Below are 23,556 nucleotides of genomic sequence, written 5' to 3'. Positions count from 1 at the left end.
AAAGCAGAGGGGCAGTGATGTGCCAGTAATGTTTACCAACTGGCTCCTAGTGAAACACTGCTGTGAGCTGTGGCATTAGCCTCTGCCTGTGGTGTAAATTCCTTCTGCCATGGCCAATGCCAAACTGCCAGCATGACATCTCTGAATCTGGCATTAGGAAGAGGTGCCTGCAGTTGGTCCTCTCAAGCCAGGACTAGCCAGTCATAGCCAGGACTAGCACAGCCATGCTATAGACTGTGAAAGTGGAGGGAGCAAGCACAGAACTTGGGAACAGGAGATGTGGGTTGGATTTTCCAGATATGATCTTTCCCAGCTTAGATAAGTTACTTTGGATCCTCTGTGAGTGTGTCTAAAACATACCAGAATGAGCACTTTATAGCAGGGCTTTGATGAGGATCAAATGAGAAAACAGTTGGGGTCATTTTCTCCAGCAAGAGCAACTTTGTCTTCACCACCAACTAACATGACAGGGGAATGCACTGCACCATGAGCTTTTCAGCCTCATGCAGAGGATGGAGCTCATTTCATCCTGTCACATCTTCCAATGTGGGTGGTGTCATTTCTATCTCACAGAAAGAAAAACTGAGTCTTAGAGTGGTGAATAACCTCTCCTCCTCATGCCAGTGAAAGATACCAGCTCAAGTCAGCCAGTCTGCAAAGCCTACTCAGTTCAGCCCCATGAGATCCTTAGTGGTTTTAGCTTTTAAACTGGAAAAAATATTCATTATAGACAGGGGAAGATCCCCTTGAATCCTGAAACTGTCACACACCTCCTCAAGAGAGGGAGGTGGCTAACACCCCCCAATGCTATGCCATCTGAATGCCGTTTTTTTTCTCCTCTCATCAATTAAAAAGTGCTAAGTTGTATGCAAGAGACGTTGAGTCATAACCTGCATTCTTTGAACACAAGGTCAGTTGCTTTCAGGGAAGTACGAAGAACGGCTAGCCATATCATTAAGTGATTTATGTTTTACTCCTCAGAGAGGTCACATACAGAGGTCACAAATATGAAGTTACAGAATCCTGGCTTCTCCTCCCATCTCTTCTACTTACACGCCAGATGGCCTTGGTTGAGTCACTCCTCAGAGTATCAGAAAAGCCTCATCTATAAGCCAAAGGTATTCATAAATTCTTCATTCACTCATTGTGTCTCTGTGTGTATGTGTGTCTCTGTGTGTGTGTCTGTGTGTGTGTGAGAGAGAGAGAGAGAGAGAGAAAGAGACAGAGAGAGAGAGAGAGACAGAGACAGATACAGAGAGAGAGACAGATACAGAGAGAGAGAGAGAGGCAGGAGAGAGAGAGAGAGACAGAGAAATGATTCAGATAATGATTGTAAGCTCCTTGAGAACAAAGCTTTTAATAGGCTCAAATCTTCAGGATTTATCAGCACTACTACTGTCCCTATTTGATGAATGAGCGAGTCAAGTACTTGGAACAAAAATTGTCACCCAGACAATTAGTAGGTGACTGTTATATTTATTCTGGTTCCAACAATCCTGTAAAATCACTCTTAGACTTTTGGAAAGTGACAGCTGTAGTTTTACAATTTCCAAATTGAGACTAGACATAAGTATATTTTTTAAGATGAGTTTACTTTCAATGTAAACAACCTTTCCAAAGCAGCAACAACAAACACCCAATAAATTGGGAATAAACAATACACTGCAAATTGCATCCCCAATAATCTATCATGCATACATCTCCTATGGATAATGCAACATCACAATAACCCTTTGGTTTAATTGGGCTTGTGAGCAGTAGCATATGCATCAAAATGGCCCCATTGACATTGTTTTGCACCCAAGGAATCAAATTAATGCCTACTAGCATACTAAGCACTATGTGGTCCTCTCTGCCTTGGAAGTGCACATGTGTTGCTATTAGCATTAACAGGAGTCAGGCCTGGGCTTTGAGGAGTGTGAACACCCCCCTGGGGTGCAGTAGAGAGGCCAGGCAATATTCTGCTGATTTCAGTGGGACTGTGTGTTCTTTGAAAAGCCCTGTAATGGTTCCAGAGGATATCTCTCCAGGTCTGGCTGCAATGTTAATAGATGTGTCTAGTAATAACAGCCTAATTATATGTGTGAGCATATAATATTGACATATACAGTATATCTTCCCCATCTTTGCCTCCAAACCACAGGGATGCCCTCTGCTAGGAACAATAGGAGCGTCTCCATTATCAGATGACCTCGCCTCATGTTAGCGGTGCTCATAAATACTAATCTGGCCAATTCCATCTCCTTTGGCGCCAGAAGGGCAGTTTAATTCTAGATGCTTCAACCCTCGTTCTCAGAGAGCAGAGTATTAAGCAGTGCTGATATGACTATCAGATCTAATACATTTTGCACCATCCTTCCCTAGAATGGATTAAAGTGCTGGTCTCTCACATCACAAGGCAAAGCAGGGAATGAAATCATTACATCATGCTGGCATCCCCAGGAAGAGGAAATAAATAATGATGTGGACTTGCCTCCTTCTCCACAGGGCAGATGGTCTGTGTCCAGCAGGCCTACCTTGCGGAGAGCCCAAGGAACGCCCCTGCCCTGCCACCTGCATGATGCAAATCAACTTCTCAGACAAGCCCCCATTCATTGTCAGGCTGGAAACCCAGCCTTCCCAAGGCCTGGAGCCTGGAAGCTGAGCAGCACTAAGCAATTATCTGTTTTGAAGGAATACACTGATTTGACATTCTTAAGGAGTCACAGACGTCTGATTTCATAATATAATTTGTAGAAGTAAAAAAGGCAAGTTAAACATTTGCTTACACATATCATGTTTACATGTGTTCAAAGAACTTTCCAAAACTTTGCAGTCTCATCCAACTGCATCTTTTTTAAGCTCGCTTCGCTCTCGTAGGTTTGCAAACAAATTCCACAGCACATTCAACCGCAAATTGATTTACTTTTGGGGAAACTCCTTGAGTTTCACGACTTTCTTCTTGCTGTTTAACGTACACACAGATGCAAAAAAGAAAAAACAATCTCCTAACACAGGAACACAAATCTGGCATCCGGAGGAGTCGATTTTTTCATTTATTCTCAAAGTGAAGGGAAAGCAGTAATGGAAGTGATCCAGATTACCGAGGAGTGTGCAAATGACTTCTTGGGCCCCGCTGGCAGTGTGACTGACAGCCGAATCCTGGGGCAGAGCAGATGAGGGGGAGAGGAGCATCTTCACATGAAGGAAGGCCATGTTTCATTTATGACATAACCTGGATGTTCATCTTCCCATCACTCCCTGGACGGCACTGCCACCCTCTCTGCATTCAAGTGCAGGAGGCATTTCAACTACCTGTCTCTCTTACCTTCCACCAGATCAGTCCCCAGGTGCCACTGACGGTGACTCTTCCATGTCTCTTGAGTGCTCTCCCCTTGCCCAGCCTCATCCAGGCCACTCCATCACTGAGCACTTGGGCTCCTACAGCAGCTTCTCTGTGATCTTACTGCCCCCTGCCTCCTGCCATTCCATCTCTCGTTCCCCATCACTGCCAGATAGAATTCTAACTTCAACATCTGATCCACGGGCCATCTCTTTGGCATGACTTTGAAGGTCTTTCATGGTCAAACCCCTGCTTTCTTTCCCAGCTTCCTCTCCATGAGCGTACCTCACACTACATGCCCCAGCCAAGTTCTGCGTGTGTTTGTTCTGCCCACCCTCCACGACTTTGGCACATGCTATTCTTTTGACCAGGGATATCCTGCTGCCATTTTTCCACCTGGAAAACACCTACTTGGTCTTCAAAACCGGCTCCGATTCCATTCCTGGAAACCATCCCTGAATCCCCAAGAGGGGGTTAGGACTTATTTCCCTATGTCTTTAGCATCCTACACTTCCGCACCTTTGCAACTGACACTTTATGTGATTGTTTGCCTATTTAATTAGTGTCTGTCTCATTCAAATTGAGTTGTCAAGAGAGCTGGACTGTGTCATGGGTATGCAAAACTATCTCCTTTAGAACCATGTTTTTGTTACTCCTCTCTATACAACATCAAACATAGTTCCCAGGATGTGTTAGATACTGCATAGGGATTTTCAAGTAAATGAATGGACACACAAATTACTGAATTAGATCATGAAAATGGACAGGTGTGTACCCACTCAAAAGGCTCTGGGTCAGACTATTCTACCTGCTGGAGGCCCCTCACGAAGTGATCTAAACTTACTGCCAAGGAGTTAGATCACAGAATGCTGCGGGCTCCATGAGTGGTGAGAGGGGAAACTCCAGGGGTCTTCCTAAAGCAGCCTCATTGCATTGGTCCCTCATCCTCAGACTTCATCCTTCATTTCCGCCTAGGCAGAGAACCCTCTGCCACTGCACCTGGTGACCTCACCCTGAAGATGCTGGAGGGATCCCTCAGAGGAAGTGAGTGTGTCATGAGAATGCTAACCCCTGGAAGGGGCCGGAGGGCCCAAGAAAAGGAGGGCAGGCTGCCCTTTCTTCCAGCAGAGATGTCCAAGAGCTTACCTGGCCAAGGACCTCAGTGTACTGAGCTGACTTCTGGAACCTTGGCTACAGTTTCAAAACATTCCCCTGCCTTCCGTTCTGCTTCACGAGACAGGGAGCAACATATCCGACCCACTGTCTCCAGGTGTGCATCTCATTACTTGCAGGGCATCTCCAGCAGCCTAGTGGTGATGTCAATGATGAAACTTCCAAGGAAAGGGCTTCACCAAATGCAACATCAACAGCATGGAGTTAGGGAGGCCAGCGTTTACCAACAAACGCGTCTTCCAATCTGCCTGACTTCTGTCCCTGAATAAAGGAGCATATGTCCAGCCTGGTGTCTTCCAAGGTTTTCAGTTTTGCTTTTGTTTATGTGTTTTCAAGAAGTTTATAAATAATCCAGTGTCTGGGCCCTAAAGGGTGACTCCAAAAGATCTCACTTGTGTGCGACCTTGTTGGCGGCCGGCAGCTCCAGGCAGCCCTCCTCCGAAGCCAGAGCTCTGCTATTAGGGCTTGGAAACCCACAGCATTAATAGGAACCAGGCAGGGAAAGTGAAGTTGAGACCAGGAATGTGTCGGGAGGCTTCCAGCTCCGCTCAGCTGTGTGAGGCCTGGGCAAGTCACGCATGGCCGCAGCTCAGCCTGGGGTGCTCCAGGCAGAGGGGTTGGCAAGGGGGTGGGTCTCAGGCTTTCTGGGTGTATTTGTCCAAGTGGCTGACTGTCAGAACCCCCTCCTTGCTCTGGTTCCTGGGAGTTAACCTGGTGTTGAAACCCTAGACCCTCGTGTGCCTCAGCCAGAATCTGGCCATGGATTGGAGGTCTTCGATCTGTTTTTCAGACCCCTGCTTACAGGTCCTGCTGTGCTGGGGGAGTGGGTCTGAACGGGGCAGAGCAGACTCTGGGCAAATGCTTCCTGCACTGGTCTGTGTTACCATGCAGCATGCTAAGGGCTGCAGACCTCCAGGCATGACTCATGGACCAGAAGGAAGCAGGCATGGATGCTGACCTCCAGGGTGGTCACCCAACTGAACCACCCACAGAAAGTTAATTGGATGCCATCAATCTGCTGTGGTAACTTAGAGAGCCTCAGAAGAGCAAAGGAACAGAGAGGATAGATTTTAGCAAGGCTGTGGCCCTGATGTTCCCTCACTGGCTCCAACTTTTGCTAAGAGGCATGAGATACCATCAGGTATCTGATGGTGTTGAATCCTACAACACCATCAGGCTCCACTCTGCTCCATGCTACATCCCACATGTATGCCACCTTGGAGCTGCCACATCCCAAGGGGTTCAGGGTCCCTCCCATTGGGAAGCACAGTGTCTAGGCTCTCTTCCATCCACACAGTGATTACTGCTGACTGTGGTGCCACCATTGGAAAGCTGTGTTTCCCCAGCCAATGACACTGCTCTGGTCAAGGGATGTCAAGGTGGGCAGGGTGGGAGTGGGGGTTGAGAAGGAAACCCCTGTGATGTCCAAATCATAACTAGCTCTCAGGAGCTGAGGGGAGTGGAGGCTGAGCATGGCAGGGGTCTTCAGGGCCTGGCAATGCATTTGACACTAAATACATGATAAACGGATGATTGACCAGTAGTTCACTTTTCTACTTTTCTATTTGTGTCTTTTACTTTGTTTTTACAATGCTGGAGTGATTCCTAAGGCAGGACTGTCAAGTGAACTTCTGATAACATTCACAGTGTCTGCCACTGTGAATATTAGGCAGTTTCTGTGTGTGCACTCAAGTCAAGAGTGGCTATAGTTAACAATAATATATTATTATAGCTTCAGATGGCTAGAAGAAGGATATTGAATCTTCCCAAGAAGTGATGAATGTTTGAGATGATGGATATGCTAATTATCCTGATCTGATCACCACACATTATATATATCAGAATATCACTGGTGTACCACGAAAATATCTATAATTATTATGTATCAATTAAAAATTAAATAGTGGATATATATAATTCTTAAGTCATAAAAGATAGTTTAGACAATTTGGCAAACACAGAATAGATAAGAAAATAGAAATCGTACATGATTGCATCACCCAGAAGTAAAAACTGTTAACATCTTGCTATACTTCATTTTTCCAGCACATATTATTTTACACAGTTGAGATCACATTGAATAAACAATTTTGCATCCTGTTTTCTCCAATTAATTTGTATTGTAAGTAGTATTTCCCCTTCCTAGGGAAGGTAATTTTGTTTTAGGTTAGGTTTGATTTTGTCTAATCAAGATACATTTTTAGTTTATTTGATAGAGTGGCAGAGAACAGAATTCCTGAGATAACTTTATGGACTTCAGCTGTTGATATTTGCTTATTCCCTGGATTTCTACAGCCTACTGGTAGTTTGCATCAAAAAGAATAAAATCATCTGCCACCATGCCCAAAATACTGGGCAACTCTGTGAAAGGAAATGAACTACCCTAAGCTAAGAGATAGCTGAATTCCCCCTTACAAAAGAGCTATGTAGCACTCAGAGAGACAACGGATTCCAATGTCACAAAGCCACTAAAGCCGGCTCAGAGACTGAAGCAGGACAGAGAGTTTCTTCAAGACACTGCTCCTGACAACTCAGTGGCTAGGCTGCCTGGATGATTTACTTTTATTTTGTATCCTGCTTTTGATTAGCAACTTTACTACTACCTGTATTGATTTACTCCAGGAGTGGATATCCACAGGTAAGAGATAATCTTATCCAACTTTAAGTAAGCATGGTGTTTCTTAGCTAAATTAAAGGCATTCAGACCAGACCTGGATGAAAAGTTTAGTGAGATTTCAATTGATCAGTCCAAAAGGAGACAGGCATATTTTCCCCCTTTTTAGTTGAATAGGTGTGAGTTTTGGAATATGAGACTATAAGAGGCGGGAAATAGTGGGGTAAGAAGCAAACTGAATCCTACAACAGCATCTGACTTTTATTTTATTGTGCAGGGATAAATTTTTTAAAATGCTGGGTTGAGCATTCAATTTACCAATTTGTAGATATGCCCATATTTGTGGAGATACACAACGGTTCATTTTACCTGTGAGTTTCTCCTTTGTGTAACATACCATGCCAGATGAAGCAATTCTCAAATCCAAAGACAAGTTATGTCTCAGACTTGCATCCAGGAGCTTTGTAGCCATGAATCAAGGAAAAAAATGGGAGAAACTGCTATAATGTTAATAGATGTTACAGCTAAAGCAGAACTATAAAAGGCAGAGGACCCTTATTTCTATGTGGACATCAGAATAAAACCTCATACATCCTAAAGAATGGTAATTAGATCAAAGAATGTTAGAGACAGGCATGGGTTTTGGAATTGTTTCTTAGCTGGGTGGCCTCGGACAAAGCCTTTCCTCTCTCAACTCCTCCATGTTGTCATCTGTACAGTGGGACCAGTGTTGGCTCCCAGTCTCTGTGCCTGGTGAGGCTGTTGTGAGAAATCAATGTCATCATGGACAAAAGCACTCTGCATTGTACTTGCGTACATTAGGTACTCACTGAAGGGCAATTGTAGGGAGGATAAAGTTATTATCATTCACTATAATCAATAAAGGTTTCCATTTGATACTAACACATCAGATTCTAACCTAGGACTGGTTTTGGCGACTTCTCCCATAGGTGGCTATCCCAGTCCAGTTGGGGTGCCTGAAAAGGAGAAAACAAAGTCATACCTGCTTATGGAATACCTACTATGTGCCAGTGTAAATGCATTTCCTCTAACTCAACAACCATTTGGATAATGACTGGGGTTTGAAGGAATGACCTGCCCCCGCTTACACACAAGGCAGGGGACACACTGTGCACACCTCTCCATGCTCATCCTTTCTCTCACAGGACTGGAGAAGATTCCAGGGGATGACATGAGCCAGGATCAGATGCTTCACGTATCTATCCTATCATTACTTTATTCTTGCCTTTAAAGGTTACTGGACTCCTACGAGTCAGGACCTACGGTGGGTGCTGGGGTATTGAGCTGAATGGACCCTTTCTTTCTTATTTCAAAGGATTTCATATTCAGAGGGGTGAAGGCCACATGGAAAGTAAATGCAGCGAGTATAATAAAGACTAAGAGAAGAGTGCTGAATATGCAACCTCCCCTCCCCTTTCCCTGCCTCTCCACCCTAAACACGTATTTTTCCTCCTTGTCTGGATTGTCTCTAATATCTCTGTTTGGACAAAGCCTTGAACTTCCATATCCACTTTGACCTGGGAAACAGCTTCTCTGCTTACTTATGACTGACTGAGGCCCTTCTGCTGGGGGCCTTTCTTCTCTCTGACATTCTAACGAGGACCTATATAGCCCATTACTTGATGTGCAAGTGCCACTTTGATCCTGTAGTTGTTTCTTAACTTAATCTTGGCTTATATTTATGGGTCTCCCTCTAGCTGAAGATCTACAAGCTCACAATTTTCACTTTCCTCAGCACCGTCCTCACAGCAGGCACACAGTAGGTGCACAGTAGGCACACAGTAGGTGCACGGTAGGCAGTTAGCAGAAATACTGTGATTTGCCAACTTTGAAACCTTCTGAGAGTAGAACAGAATGGAGACACACATAGCCACAGAGAGAGAGGGCTGGTGTGAAGTATTTCCTCCAGTCACAATGTGGAGTTCTTGAACAGCCTGTTTCCCTCAAGGGAGCATGGAAATTTGATGGACAACGGAATCAGATCCAAGACAGCCTCCAGGACTTTTGGTGAACCTTATTCAGTCAGGAGAAATGTGAGAGAAACAAGAGAAAGGTTTCAGTGTATTAGAAACAGAATATGTCTATTAGTGGGACCTTTCTATATTAGTAGATCAGCACAGAGAGCTGGGACAGTGCTGCCAGAACTGAACCAGTCAGAAAGTTAGTTGCAATCTCCTCTGTCTAGATGGTCAAAATGATTGGATTTTCTTTGCCGATGTGGAATGATTGAAGGCAGATCCACATTGCCAGTTGTTGATTGATGTGTGCGTTTTGTCAATCCACTCACTGCATGAGGTTTCATGTCCACTCAGTTTGGCTTCTTAGGAAACCTTCGAGTGCCAATCTCAAGCAAAGGACCAGACAAGATTCTGTGCCAGTGAAACTGTCCCTTAAATCAAGTCAAGCCGTGAAACTGCTTCTACCAGTCATGACTCATGACTTGGGCTTTTGTCTTTCCTTCCTTCCTTCCTTCCTTCCTTCCTTCCTTCCTTCCTTCCTTCCTTCCTTCCTTCCTTCCTTCCTTCCTTCTTTCCTTCTTCTTTCCTTTTTTTTTTTTTGAGATGGAGTCTCGCTCTGTTGCCTAGGCTGTAGTGCAATGGCGCAATTTCGGTTCACTGCAACCTCTGCCTCCAGGGTTCAAGCAATTCTCCTGCCTCAATCTCCCAAGCAGCTGAGACTACAGGCACGTGCTGCCATGCCCAGCTAATTTTTTTGTATTTTAGTAGAGATGAGGTTCCACTATGCTGTCCAGGCTGGTCGCGAATTCCTGAGCTCAGGCAATTTGCCTGCCTCGGCCTCCCAAGGTGTTTTTATTTCTTTTGTGTTTACTTTTGGGGTTGTTTCTTTGTTTGTTTTTGTTGAATTCAGACTTAATATTGTCATCCTCTCTGCATCGGCTCTTTTGAAAGGTAAGATTTGCAGACTTCTTCGTCAGCTTTAGGCTCTAGGGAGCACAGAGTTGCCAGTGAAGAGCCTCTGTGGGTTCTGCTTAGGCTCCAGCTAGAAGAAGCCTAGGTTATTTTTGCTGCTTGCTGACTATGGTGGCCCTTTGGAAGTGTGAGCTTGACTATATGCCCAGATCTGGTGGAAGGTGTCTATATGTTCCCTTGAGATGATCCTCTTGGCAAAAATAAAGCAAGATGAAGGAATGGTTTTGTGTTCATTGCTTCAGGCAACTCTACTTACATGTTTATCGTGTGTCAGGGACCATAGGAAGGACTAATGAAGAATAGATTTATAGGGAAGAGCTTCTGTCCTCGAGATCCTTGAGGCTGGCTGGTCAACATGAGGATGACCATGCAAGAGGCGCCTTCTGTGGGTGTGAAGTGGTCCAAACTAGAACCTGACTGAGCCTAAGTAGGATGTAGTAGTTATGAACTCTGACTTTGAGGTCAGACAGAAAATGGGTCCCAACCTCAGCTCTGCCCTATTTTAACTAGGCGTCCTTGGACTTGGTTTTGCTATGCAAATATTTCTGGGTTTGAATTTTCTTTTCTGCTATAAAATGTAAGATCAGGTAAAGTCTGAAAAGCACTTAGCTCCCAGCCCAGCACATAATTCCTGCTGCACACATGTGAGCTTTGTCATTATCATCACTATTATTGTTGTTATTACTATCATCATCATCCTCCTCATCATCTGTATTTACTGAATGAGAGAAGCCTTCACAATAAAAGAGATGATCAAAAAAGATTTGGAAAGACTGCCAGGGTTTGCCAAGGTACCTGAAGCCAGGAACTCCTCCCAGAGAAAAGAAAGAGTTTGTGCAAAGACTCAGAACATTGAGCGCAGGCTGGGCTATTTTCTGGGATTGGCAATAGTAAAAATGACTGGATTTCTTGATTTTTTCTGGGTAAAAGGTGTTGGTGTACGAGTCTTTTGAGGATCTAAGGCATAAAATAATAGATGGTGGTCAAACCATAAGAGGCCTTGAATGGTATGCTATGAAGTATTATTATTACTCTGGAAATAAGTAGAAGTTATGGACAACATTGGATCAAAGTTTAGCGTGACTGCCAGAATGAAATCTGGGTTAGAGGGGAGCTTGGAGACACGTATGTCTAGAGAGTTCAGGAAGGATAAGGTACTCAAAGAAGCGGGCTAGCACTAAAAGCAGCCAAAAAAAGGAAATATAAGAAAGTTGACTAAAGTTTTCCTCCAAGGGCCATAAGATGGACTTTATCCCCCTCATACACCTGAAAAGCCTTTGCCTTCTTTAGTTCATGAAACAAATTTGCAAGAAATTATATAACTGCAGGACTGAGTCTCAGCTGACTGCAGATTTAAAATGGTGAAGTCTCTTTTCTGATGTCTCAGTTTGTTGGCCATGAGTGGACTGAATCCCATACAGCCAGGAGAATCTACTTCCAAGATTTACTCGCCCCTAGCAAATGACATATGCAAGTCCAGATCTCTTAGAAGATCGGAAATAATTATTTGGAGAAAAGAAAAGAAAGGAAAGGAAAGGAAAGGAAAGGAAAGGAAAGGAAAGGAAAGGAAAGGAAAGGAAAGGAAAGGAAAGGAAAGGAAAGGAAAGGAAAGGAAAGGAGAGGAGAGGAGAGGAGAGGAAAAAAAATGTATGATTTCTTCCTGGAGTACTAAGTTTCCTGGTTCTATTTAGAAGACATTATAATTTAAAAATGTACGCCCCCATCTTTTCAGGAAGATCTCTACTGTATAATGTGACAGACTCCTGAAACATTGCTTTTAGTTTATTCAGAGCTGGTGCTAAGAATATGAAGATGAACCAAATGTTGTTCCTGCCCTTAGGGAGCCTGGTGTCCAGCACAGGGCACAGACATGGAAGTGATAGATTGAAGGTTTTGTGGTGACAGGAGTGGGCACAGAGAGGAGACGCATCCTTGTCTGCCTGGGAGAAGAAAACAGAGCTTTGCAGGAGGATAAAGACAAGCCGTCTATGTCACAGTGGTGGAGATGCATTTGCCATATGGTGACCATATTTTCTGAATCAAAAATCGAGATGCATGATCTGACACAAGGTTTGATGATGGGACAGAATTTTTGAAATCAAGGCTGTCCGAGGAAACCCAGGACATATGGCCGCCATAACCAATCATTACTGTGCACACAGGGGGCATGGTTTGATCCACGAACAACGAAAGCCAGAATTCAAGCAGGCAATTTATGTCAATGCTTGACTCCATATGTGGCAAGCTATATTTTCTGACCCTATCTATTGGCCTGGCCACGGCTGGACACTCATTCATTCAGAGCAATCCTAAACAAAGTTGGGCATGCTGGAATGTAGCAGACTTTAGAAACTACCTGGTCCAAACTGCACCTTACCATGCCAGTGGAGAAACTGAGGCTCAGAAAGGGGAAGTGACACCCTCAAAACTATGCAGAACAGAGCTGGGTCTGGGTGCTTTTCCTTCCCTTCACCAGGGCTGGATTTGAGGGACGCAGCAGAAAAGCCCATGAATTGAGAGAAAACCTGACATGCCAGCCTTGGTGTCACTAAGGCCACAGTCAGCAGATTCACTCCTGACTGAACAACCAAAGTGTCATATTTGATGGCCTTGAGCTCAGATCTCTCCAGAATATTGATGAGGCTGCCAAGCTGAATGTGAGAATGCCAGGCTGTTTAAGACGCAAAGGAGGTTGTTGTAACACGATTTGTCAATGCCAAAGAGTTCGAAGGACTCTGAGTCTTCAACATTATATTCTACTGATCTTTCTCCATTGGTGGTGAAGCTATAATGAAAAGAGAAAGCTCATAGAAATAGAGTGAGGTATTCACGTACACGCATTCAGGAGAGAGAGCCGAGTCCCGGCCGGACAAGTGGAAGATCAAAAGTCCTCCTGCCTTTCCCCAAGATGGCACTGGAGAGGGAACCCACCTGACAGCTACACCCATTGATCTTGAATCTCTGGTCGTTCTGACTTGGGAAGAGGCTGAGCTCCAGACGTACATGCTGCCAAGAAACACTTAGTGCCTTCACAGCCAAAAAAAATGTAACACGCCTGCCCAGCATGTGAGAAGGGCAAAAAAAGAGAAGTGGTTTTTCTTCTGGGGCTGACAAAACCCAGCCCAGAACGCTGAGATTAAAATGCATGACAGGCATTCTCTCCCTGATGCGGGTCTGGACTGGAGAAATAATTTAGAAGAACTGATGGAATGACCTGTGCTTGGCATGCATGCCTCTTCCTCTGGAATTCCGGCATAGTCCCACCTCTGGGATCCAGAGCTGGTTGTGGGCATGTGGTCCAAGCTGAGGATCACTCATGTGTTTTCCTTCCTTTCCTCTCCTCTCCCTTCTCTTCCTTTTCCAGTCTTTATTTTTCTCTACTCATCTCATTTGTTGTCTTTTGTCTTTCTTCTGTTTTCTTTTCTCTTCTCTTCCATTTCTTCCCATCCCTTCTCTTTTCCTTCCTGCCTTCTCTTCTCTCTTTTCTTTTCCTTGTATTTCTCCCCATCTGGGATAACATATAATGATGCAAATTAAATATAAATTGCTTTGTGCCCAGATGGTGTTGGGATCTGAGACGCTCTCCCAGCTTACTGATCGTTCTTAGCCATCCATTCAATATTTTCATCCATCTACCCGTCCTACCCATCACCATCTCCTGCCATCCTCCCAGCCAAGCATTTATCTATCCTTCTCTTCAATTCACATCATCAAGAGGCATTTCCTGAATCACCTATAAGCACCAGGCACCCAACAATACGCTATGGCAACAGAAATAAATATGACCTCGACCTGGAATTTGAGAAGTCACCCAGTCTAGGAGGCAAACTTATAATTATTATTCAGTAAATGTCTGATAAGGGCACAATATTCAGTCCATCAGTCTATTCTGTGCAGTCTTTTTTTTAAATTTATTTTTAGAGACAGGGCCTCATTTTGTTGCCTCAGCTGCAGTGCAGTGGCACTATCATAGCGCACTGCAGCCTTGAATCCGGGCTCAGGGGATCCTTCCTCCTTAGCTTCCCAAGTAGCTGGGACTGCAGGCATGTGCCACTATGCCCAACTAATTTTTAGATAATTTTGTAGAGAAGGGTCTCACTATGTTGCCCTGAATGGTCTCAAACTCCTGGGCTCAAGTGAACCTCCTGCCTTAGTGTCCCAAATGCACTGAGATTACAGGCCTAAGCCACTGCACCCAGCCTCGATGTATTCTTTAGGTGAATAGGAGTTAGTCCTCTGAAGGGGAGTGAAAACACCAACTCTCTAAGTTGAAGGAGCACATAGGAGGTGCACATAGGGTGACGATGAATTGTCCTGAATTGCCTGGAACTGAGGGGATTCTTGGGATGCAGAACTTTCCGTTTTAAAGCCAATACAGTCTCAGACAAACCAAGATGGATTGGTCACATTGTGTATGCATTGGTCTGTGTGGCAGGCATAATAACAGCCACCCAAAGGTGTCCAAATTCTAATTTCTGGAATCCTCAAGTATGTCACCTTATAGGCCAAGAGGGACTTTGCAGATGTGATTAAGTAAAGGATTTCAAAATGGGAAGATTATTCTGGACTACAAGTGTCCTTAGAAGTGAATGAAAGAAGGGGGTGCAAGTCAGAAAAGGAGATGTGCTATGGTAGCAGAGGTTAGAGTGATGCAGTTGCTAGAAGTGCCCCACAGCCAAAGCAAGCAGGTGACCTCTAGGAGCTGGAGAAGGCATGGAACAGATGTTCCCCCAGGGCCTCCCAAAGGAACACAGCCCTTCTGATGTCTTGATTTTAGATCCATGAGACCCATTTTGGGCTCTGACCTCTAGAACTTTAAGACAATAAACGTGTGTTGTTTTGGCCACTAAGTTTATGGTAACTTGTTACAGCAGCAATAGCAGACTAATACACTCTGCTTTCCAAAAAATCCCCCAAAGACTTGGATGCAGGTTGCCTTGCTGCCTTTCCATTGCCCCAGGGCAGATTCTGGTTTCTCCCAAAATACCATTCCTTTATTAATGAAGGAGGCAGTGTGGGAAGTATTGAGAGCACATTGAAACACAACCATTTACTTATCATCCTGCTTAAGTTGGAGCATTAGAGTGGGAATCCAGATGCTTCAGCTGCATGTCTGGCTCTGCCTTTCCTTGCTCTGTCAGCTTGGTCTACCTCCCTGGAATCTCGGTTCTTACTTATCTCAAAAATGAACTAAATAATACAGAATTATCATCTCAAATGTATGAACTTTGGTACCGTTCTTAAGTGATCATGCATTCGTAATGTGTTCGTGACTGAGTCCAGAGCATATGCATTTTTGGGGGGTGACATCACACCCAAGAGAATTAAAATGGATTCTTGGAGGAGGGGCTCTTACTGTTTCTATGTTTTAGAAACAGGTGTACAGATGATACATAACTGAATACACAGTATACCTGTGATATGGAAGGTTCATGGGGTGGTGACTAGGAAACGTGTCACACGTCTCCTTCTAGGTGTGCTAATGGCAAAGGAAAAGGCTGAGAATCATTTGTCTAGTGATTGCACTACCTGTTGCTATTTGATAACATGTGTTCAAGGGCACGGGAAAGATGATGAAGCAGAGGAATCTCAGGAACTTTCTGGAGTTTGATGAATATAAATCCAATTCTTCACATGGTTGTAGATCTGTGCCACTCTGAGATCAGTCTCTTTATCTATGACAGAAGATAGAACTCTCCTTGGGTGGTTGTTGGTATTTCATTAGATAAGGCAGAGGGAGATACAGATATACAGGCAAATACAAATTGGCACAGGGCCTGGCCTTCAATGATGTGTCTCCCCTTTTCTTCCTCATCTTTTTGCTCCTTACAAAATGTCATCATGGAACCCTTTCTTCACTGCCCACCCCTTACTGTTGTGCCCCCTACCTGACATACTTTTGCTTGTAAATTGAATCAACATATGGAAACATCTAGCTTTATTTCATTCCCTGATTAGTGGAGCGCCAAACATGTGTGTTTGATTACTCTGGAGCCCAGGGAGCAGACAGCACTGGAATAGTTTGACCCCTTTGGCCAGGGAGAAAAATTAGGCCCAAGGGGTGGGCTGGCCAAGCTGCCTCTGTACTGCAACGTGGTCACAGGGTTCCTTGCACCTTCCATCAGGCGACAGTCCAAATGCAGAGGGAGCTGAGGGTTTAGCATGGAGGTCGTTCCACCGGGTCGGCTTGTGTTACGATCAGTTTGTCTTCAGAGACAGCGCCGGTGCTTCCAGAGACAGACTTTGTGCTTACCATCCCATCTTCCCACACTACGAAGTAATAGAAGAAAAGAACAGTGTTCTACGACCTGTTGCTGTTAGGATAAAGATTCCATGTCATGCCGTAGTGTTCTTTTAATGAACACCCACGGGGAGGAAAAATAAATCTCCAGGCTCAATAGAGGGGACAGAAAGGCTTCTTAAGGACATTTTCCCCTTTTAATCTGGCGAGCATCATGCACTGGAATTCATCATGTTTCCTTCTGTGCTTGGGCTGCCAGGAAACTCAGAGCCAAATTTGTGTTACAGTCCTAACATCTGTACAAAGCCTTTCTGATATTTTTTATGTTTTTATGTTTGATTTGTTCTTTGTAACTTTATCTTCTCGGTTGCTCCTGGTTCATTCCCAGAATCCTAGTGGGCTGATGTGCTCTCTGGGTAACTAACACCAGTGAGTATTGCCAGAAGATGTTTATTGCTATTCTCCCCGCTTCCCCCAGTTCTGAACCCACTAGGGATTCATAGTCCTGCCTTTTTTCATCAAACATTAATATCACACTTACATTGTGATCCAGAAGTCATGACCCACAAGGGACCACTTGGACCTTGTTTCTTATTTGATACCTAACTCCAGGAATTGCCTCTTTAAAGGCACTGGGTGAAAAATGATGGACCAGGCTCAAGGAAAGAAAACCTAGTCAAAGTTCAGGTAAAAAAATATGTTTTGACCACTTAATCTAGGTATTGTGGAAATCAAGATGCATGGACTGTCGTTCTGGAGCCCACAGTCTCACTGGGGTGACACGCAGGGAACAGTTAGTGTAGCACAGTCTCCTAAGTGCTGTGGCAGAACAGGTGCAATGGAGCACTGGAAACAAGAGGGAGATCAATGTTGCAGATCCCAGGGAATCAGGCAATGCTTCCTGGAGGAAGTGGCATTTGAGCTTAATTGTAAAAGGCAGGCAGTTGAAAACTCATGTCCACATAGAAAGCTGCACACAAACATTCATAGAAGATTTTATTGATAATTGCCAAAACTTAGAGGCAATCAAGATGTTCTTCAGTAGGTAAAGGAATGAACAAACTGTGGTACATCTGTGCCATGGAATATTATTCAGCAATAATATTGATATGGAGGAAACTTACATGCATATTATTAAGTCAAAGGAGGTTAAAAATCTATATGCGTTCTGATTCTAATCATAAGATATTCTGGAAAAGGCTGAATTATCCAGAAAGTAAAAAAAAAAAATAGTAGTTCTTAGGGGTTTGTTGGCAAGGAGGAAGGGATAGAAAAAGAGAGAGAGAGTGAAAGAGAGAGGGAAGACAGGTGTGCAGAGTACAAAGGTGGTCAATAAGAAAGGACATTCCAGTTGGTGGCAATCATAGAAGCCAAGGCATAATACTGTGAAAATGCAGAACCTGATTCAATCAGGACAGGTTAGGCTGTGTTGCAGAAACTAAAATACAAGAGAGGAATAAGGGGGATGAGGCCAGTAGCAAGTGAACCAGCGCACAGAAACCTGAACTTTGTCCTTGTGACAATGGGGAAGGTTTAAAATAACTTAAGCACAAACATGTGATGGCCACATTTATTGGTCACTGCCACCAAGAAGCTGTGGACTTAAACTGCAGCTTTGCCTACTTCCCCTACTCCTCTTCCAAGCCCAGTCAGTGGAGAGTAACACGATCAAGCACACTTTTTAATGTCTAGTCTGTGAATATAGTTCATCGATGGTGCCCAGGAATGATGGGGCAGCCTGGAGCCAGACCGTATGACAGTCAATAAAGACCAAAAGTATAGCTCAGTGAAAACAGAAGCATTTACTGGACAAAGTGTAGAAAACTGCACATTCTCTCGTTCTCTCGTTCTCTCTCTCTCTCTCCCCCTCCCCCCACCCCCACCTTCTTTCTCTCTCCTACCCTCTCACTCTTCTTCCTGCTCCCCCCCCAAAAAAAACAATGTTTTAGGTTTGGTTTATTATTCCCATGCATTGACAAAACTGAGGCTGATTGCCATGAAGCAATTTTGCCTAATGTCAGAAGAAAGTGAGCCCAGGTCATTGGACCCCAAATCCAATGCTTTCTATTTGAACTGCTTTCAAACTTGCTAATCACCTCTATTCATCAAATCTGAACTCTTTCAGCCTCTGCCAAAGAGGTCATTTATTGGCACACTGAATCCCACTGTGGAGAGGGCTAGAACAGGTGTGCCCTGGCCATCAGGTCACTACAATTATTATATATAGACTTCCGACTTCTGCATCCATGATCTCACAGCAGCATCAATTATTGTTACCCATATGTGTTATTAATAGCTTCCTAAGGCTGATATAACAAAGTACCAAAGCAGGGTGGTTTAGCAAAATAGAAACCTGCTCTCTCACAGTATGAAGGCAGAACTCTGAAATCAAGGTGTCAGCAGGGTTACTTCCTTTGGGGACTGTGAGGGAGAATCCCAGCCATGCCACTCTCCTGGCTTTGGGTGTCTGCCGGCAATCCTTGGTATCCTTGGCTTGCAGCTGCCGCACTCCCGGTTCTGCCTCCATCCTCACGTGGCCTTCTTCTTTGGGGTCTCTTCTATGTCTGCGTATGTGCAATCTCGCTTTCTTTTCTCATACAAGGACACCAGTTGTTGGGCTTAGGGTCCTATTCTAAATCCAGATGACCACAATTACTTCTGCAAAGACCCTATTTCCAAATAAAGTCACATTAACAGGACTTGACCATATCTCTTCGGGGGATATAATTTAACCTGATACTGCATAGACGAGCAAGAGGAGTTTTCACGAGGTTCAGTGACTCGTCCCAGCACACAGCTAGGAAGTAAGGGAACATTAAGACAGAAGACCAGGTGCTTCTACCACAAATCCAGGCCCCTCCTGTCTCTAGGTATCAAGGTCATTATCTTTGAATGAAACCCTTGGTTTACAGACGTACATACAACATTCAGAGCCAAGGAGAATCAAGGATGAGTTCCTTGGAACTTGGAAAAAGAAACACCTTTCTTATTCTATAGTGTGTTTATTATATCTTGCTGTGTAACAAACCCTCAAAGACTTTTTGGATTAAAACAACAAACATGTTTTATCCCCCAGGTTTTGTGGGTCAGCAATTCCAGGTTGCTTAGCTTGGACATCTGCAGCCAGGTTACCCCCAGGCTACCATCAAGGTATCAGCTAAACATGCAACCATCCCAAGGCTTGACCAGGAAAGGGTCGGCTTCCAGGCCCACTCATGGGGCTGCTGGAGGGCTTGGTTCTTCCTGGGCTGTTGGTCTGAGGGTCTCAGTTCCTTGCTTGTTATTGGGTAGAGACTGTCCTCAGTTTCTGGTCACCCGAGGCCTCCACAGAGCAGCCAGAGAAGGGATGGAAGAACAAAAGCATGTCACCATCTACTGTCACCTAATCTGGGACCTGACATCTCAGTCATTACGCCACCAAGCCTGTCCCACACTCGAGAGGAAGATATTACACAAGGGTGTAAATACCAAGAAGCAGGGATCACTGGACATCACCTTAGAGACTGGCCACCAGACAGAGCCACAAAAGTAGACCCTCCTTGTCTATGGATGGAGTGATGGGAAGATGTGAGGAACAGAGCCATGGCAATCATTTCGCTGCAGTGTAAGTAGAGCTGGGGATTTTGAAGAAGGCATGGCATGGAGACTGAGGACAGGGTCAACACCAAGGGATACAGAAAGAACAGTCTTAGAAGAACCAGGTCCTTGATGACATAATTAAGTCTCTGTTCAGCCTCCCCTGCAGCCAGAAACCTGTGAAATGTTCAGATAAAACATGAGATAATAAATGCCATGGACAGAAAGTCCTAACAGATGCATGACCCCACATATAAATATGGCCAAGGAAGTGAAAATAACCTCCTGAAGTTGTTTGCCTCTGGATACAAGCCGTGTTTATCATTCATCATCATTTGCTCACACGTGATTCATATTCGTACTGAGAGCTGGCCTGGGGTGACCATCCACAAGCTCAGGGCTGGGTTTCTAGCTGCATCCATATTCCCTTTATATGGAAGAACACCTCATATTTTATTAAGAGCCCCGAAGTCAAGAATCTGATGAGGTTAAGGTCTGTCTACACCTGAGCACACAGCCAAAACCCCCAAATCCCAGGGACTATTCATTTCACTGTGTTCGCAGGTGGGTTTTTAACAAAATTAGTAATGAGATCTTGCCTCCAAATCCCTTTTCCCTGGTGAATTCACTGGGGGAAAATCAGCTGGTCTGGGGGGAGGCTGCGTGGCCTGTTTTTTTCAACTGATGTTGAAATTCTACCATCTCCCAGCTCTGCCCTTCCACCCGCACCCACCCACACAGAGACAACTAACCATTAACCTGTCTTTTCCCATTTCACTGAAGAATTTTCGAGCACAGGCTCAGCACCCACCCTCTCTCTCTGACTTCCTCAGACTCCAAACAGCACTTATAGAAAGTCAAAGTGTAATTGTGGAGATGTATTTGTGCTCTGGCCTTTTCAACATTTTGAGAATCACACACTGTGGGCTCCCCCCAGCCCTGCCCTTCTCCCTATCCCATAAACAATGTCTGATCTATAGCCTTTGAGGTAGGTTTCTGATGGAAATTGCAGGTGATGGAGCCACCTTCTGCTTCAGGGACCTCCCCCATTCCCGGGTGGACACCGCCTCCCCCACAACCTGCTCTGCGTCATGCATAGAGGGAAGCAATAACTATTCCCTGGAGATGCTGTATCTGATTCATAAGGAAGAAAAGGGATTTGGGGGGAAGAAAATAGGAAGGATTTTGTTTTGTTTTGTTTTTTTCTCTTTTCACATTTTATTTCTAGAAGTTTAACGACTAGTTATCAATGTTCCGTTTTATTTATCTACTTTCAAAATTTAACGAATACTTCTGGCTATAATTACCTAATTTTTATACTTAAAATGACTGGACACCTGTAGTTTGGAGCACATTGTATTCCAGCGTGATGGCTTATGGTATCAAGTGCTGTGTATATACGGATTAATCAATAAGCAAATTCAATTCTTATGAGGTGCAGTTCATTCTTTAAATTGAAGAAGCATTGATAACAAGAGGGAGAGGGTTTAGTGCTACTCTCTTAGGATGAGAATCTACCATGAATATGTTCACTTCTCCTGTTGTTCCTTTATTATCCAGGGAAGTGGCTTAATCTTTTCTAAGTGTGGCCATTGTAAGCAGGCTTGCCTATCCTTTTTCAGATGGATTTCTTTATTGGTGACACAGTGTATGAGTAACCTGAAGAGGGGTGTCTCAGTGCCCCCTCAAACCATTCAATTCTATAAAATGTCCAGGAGGTAAACATTGGAGGACTCCACTTCTAATAGGTGTGGAAAATACAATTCTACGCTCTCTAGATGTGGGTCCTGATAAGGCCAGAAAGCTTAGCTTTTAAAGTCATTGGTACTCTTTGGTATAATGACAACCACCATTGGACTAAGTACCAATTTTAGGGCATGTGTCTGAGGCACTATGCCAGGTACATCACATACAAATTTCAGTCTCACAGCAGAGTGTGAACTGGTATCTCCATTCTACAGATAAGGAGGTTCGAGGTGTGATAGACCGTATCACATGTGAAAGTCATGTAGTTAAATCAGGAATATCTCATATCTAAGCGTTTTTTTCTGCCCACTCTATTACATTAATTTATTGTTTTTTCTCCTTTTATTTCTTTCCTTCTGGAGTACTCACACTAACCCTTCTCACATTCTGTTAGAAGCAAGGCTCATTAGAATAAGAAAGGCAATTGCCTGAACCTCACCATCTTTTGCTGGAGCTTACGGAGAGGCAGTCATGGACCTCTTGAGACCAGGAGGCCCAGGTACAGGTGATAAGAGCTCAGCTGAGACCAGAAAGGGCAGAAGGTGAGGACTAATGGACTCCCACCACCCGCCTACTGGAACCCTGGGGGCCTGGAGGCTAGGAATTGTGAGCCAGACTAAAAGAGCATTTTCGATTATCCCAGGAGAGAGGTGTTTAGACAGGACAATTAGGTCATTTAAAGTGACCATATTTTGTGTTAGAACCAAGGGAATTCCTAGTTCAGCCTGCCCTGGCTTTCTTAACCTCACTGGGTAAAGACATTGATGAGGGAAGAGAGGAGTCTCTCCACAGCCTGGTGGCTCCCAAGGTGTCATCTGAGACCTCTGTGGAGGGTCTACAATCAGGGGAGGCTTGTGGGACAAGGTGAACAGAGCAGGTAAGGATTCATGGAATGCAAAACTGATGAGAGTTTTCATAATGTTAAATAGGGAAAGAAGAGGAGGGTCACAAGGTAAGAAATTGTAAGCCACAGGATGTGTAAAGGCTGCTTTGATGAGGGAAGTTTGGACCACTCCGGGTGACCCACCTGAGTGAGAAGGAGAGCTGTTGGGGTGGGGCTGGTGGAGAAAACATCACCTTGCTAAGGCCATAAAGATGGCCAGGAGTTAGCAGGGAAGAGGCACGGGGAGGGCTTTCTTGGAAAAGGGGCCGTAAGTATTGGTATAGTGACAGCTTTACATTTAAATTTAAAGAATGTCTTGATGGATTTTCAAAGTGAGCTTTTTAGGCCTTTCCACCTTCCAGTGTCTCCTGTTCCCCATTTTCCCTACAGATCAAATGACCAAATTCAAGCTGCTGTGGCATTTGACTTTCAAAGCCCAATAAATTTCATTCTTTGTTAATCTGTTTATTCACCTCTTAGAAATACTCTTTCCACTCCCACCCCAGTTTCACCTGGAGGTCTCACGCAGGAGTGCCTTCTCTCTGCTATGCTCTCTGACTGCTGTGACCCCTGTACACCCAGATGGGGCCACAGTCACTCCAGGAAGTCTCCTGTGCTGGTCCCACATCTTTCTCTTCCTCTTTCAGCCTTCTCTGGATGCTAACAAAGCTGTTGATAGCTGTTGATGGTTTGGCTATGTCCCCACCCAAATCTCATCTTGAACTATAGTTCCCATAACTCCCACATATTGTGTCATGGGAGGGACCTGGTCGGAGGTAATTGAATCGTGGGGGCAGTTACCCCCATGCTGTTCTCATGATAGCGATTCTCACAAGATCTGATGGTTTTTAAGGGGCTTTCCCCCAACTTCACTCATATTTCTCCTTGCTGCCACTATGTGAAGACGGATGTGTTTGCTTCTCCTATTGCCATGATTGTAAGTTTCCTGAGGCTTCCCTAGCCCTGCAGAACTGTGAGCCCATTAGACCTCTTTTCTTTATAAATCACCCAGTCTCAGGTATGTCCTTATAGCAGCATGAGAATGGACTA

The sequence above is a fragment of the Papio anubis genome, chromosome 7 (genome assembly GCF_008728515.1).
Source record: "Papio anubis isolate 15944 chromosome 7, Panubis1.0, whole genome shotgun sequence".
NCBI classification, from domain to species: domain Eukaryota; kingdom Metazoa; phylum Chordata; class Mammalia; order Primates; family Cercopithecidae; genus Papio; species Papio anubis.
The sequence above is the reverse complement of the archived record's forward strand: the minus strand, read 5'-3'. Positions refer to the sequence as shown.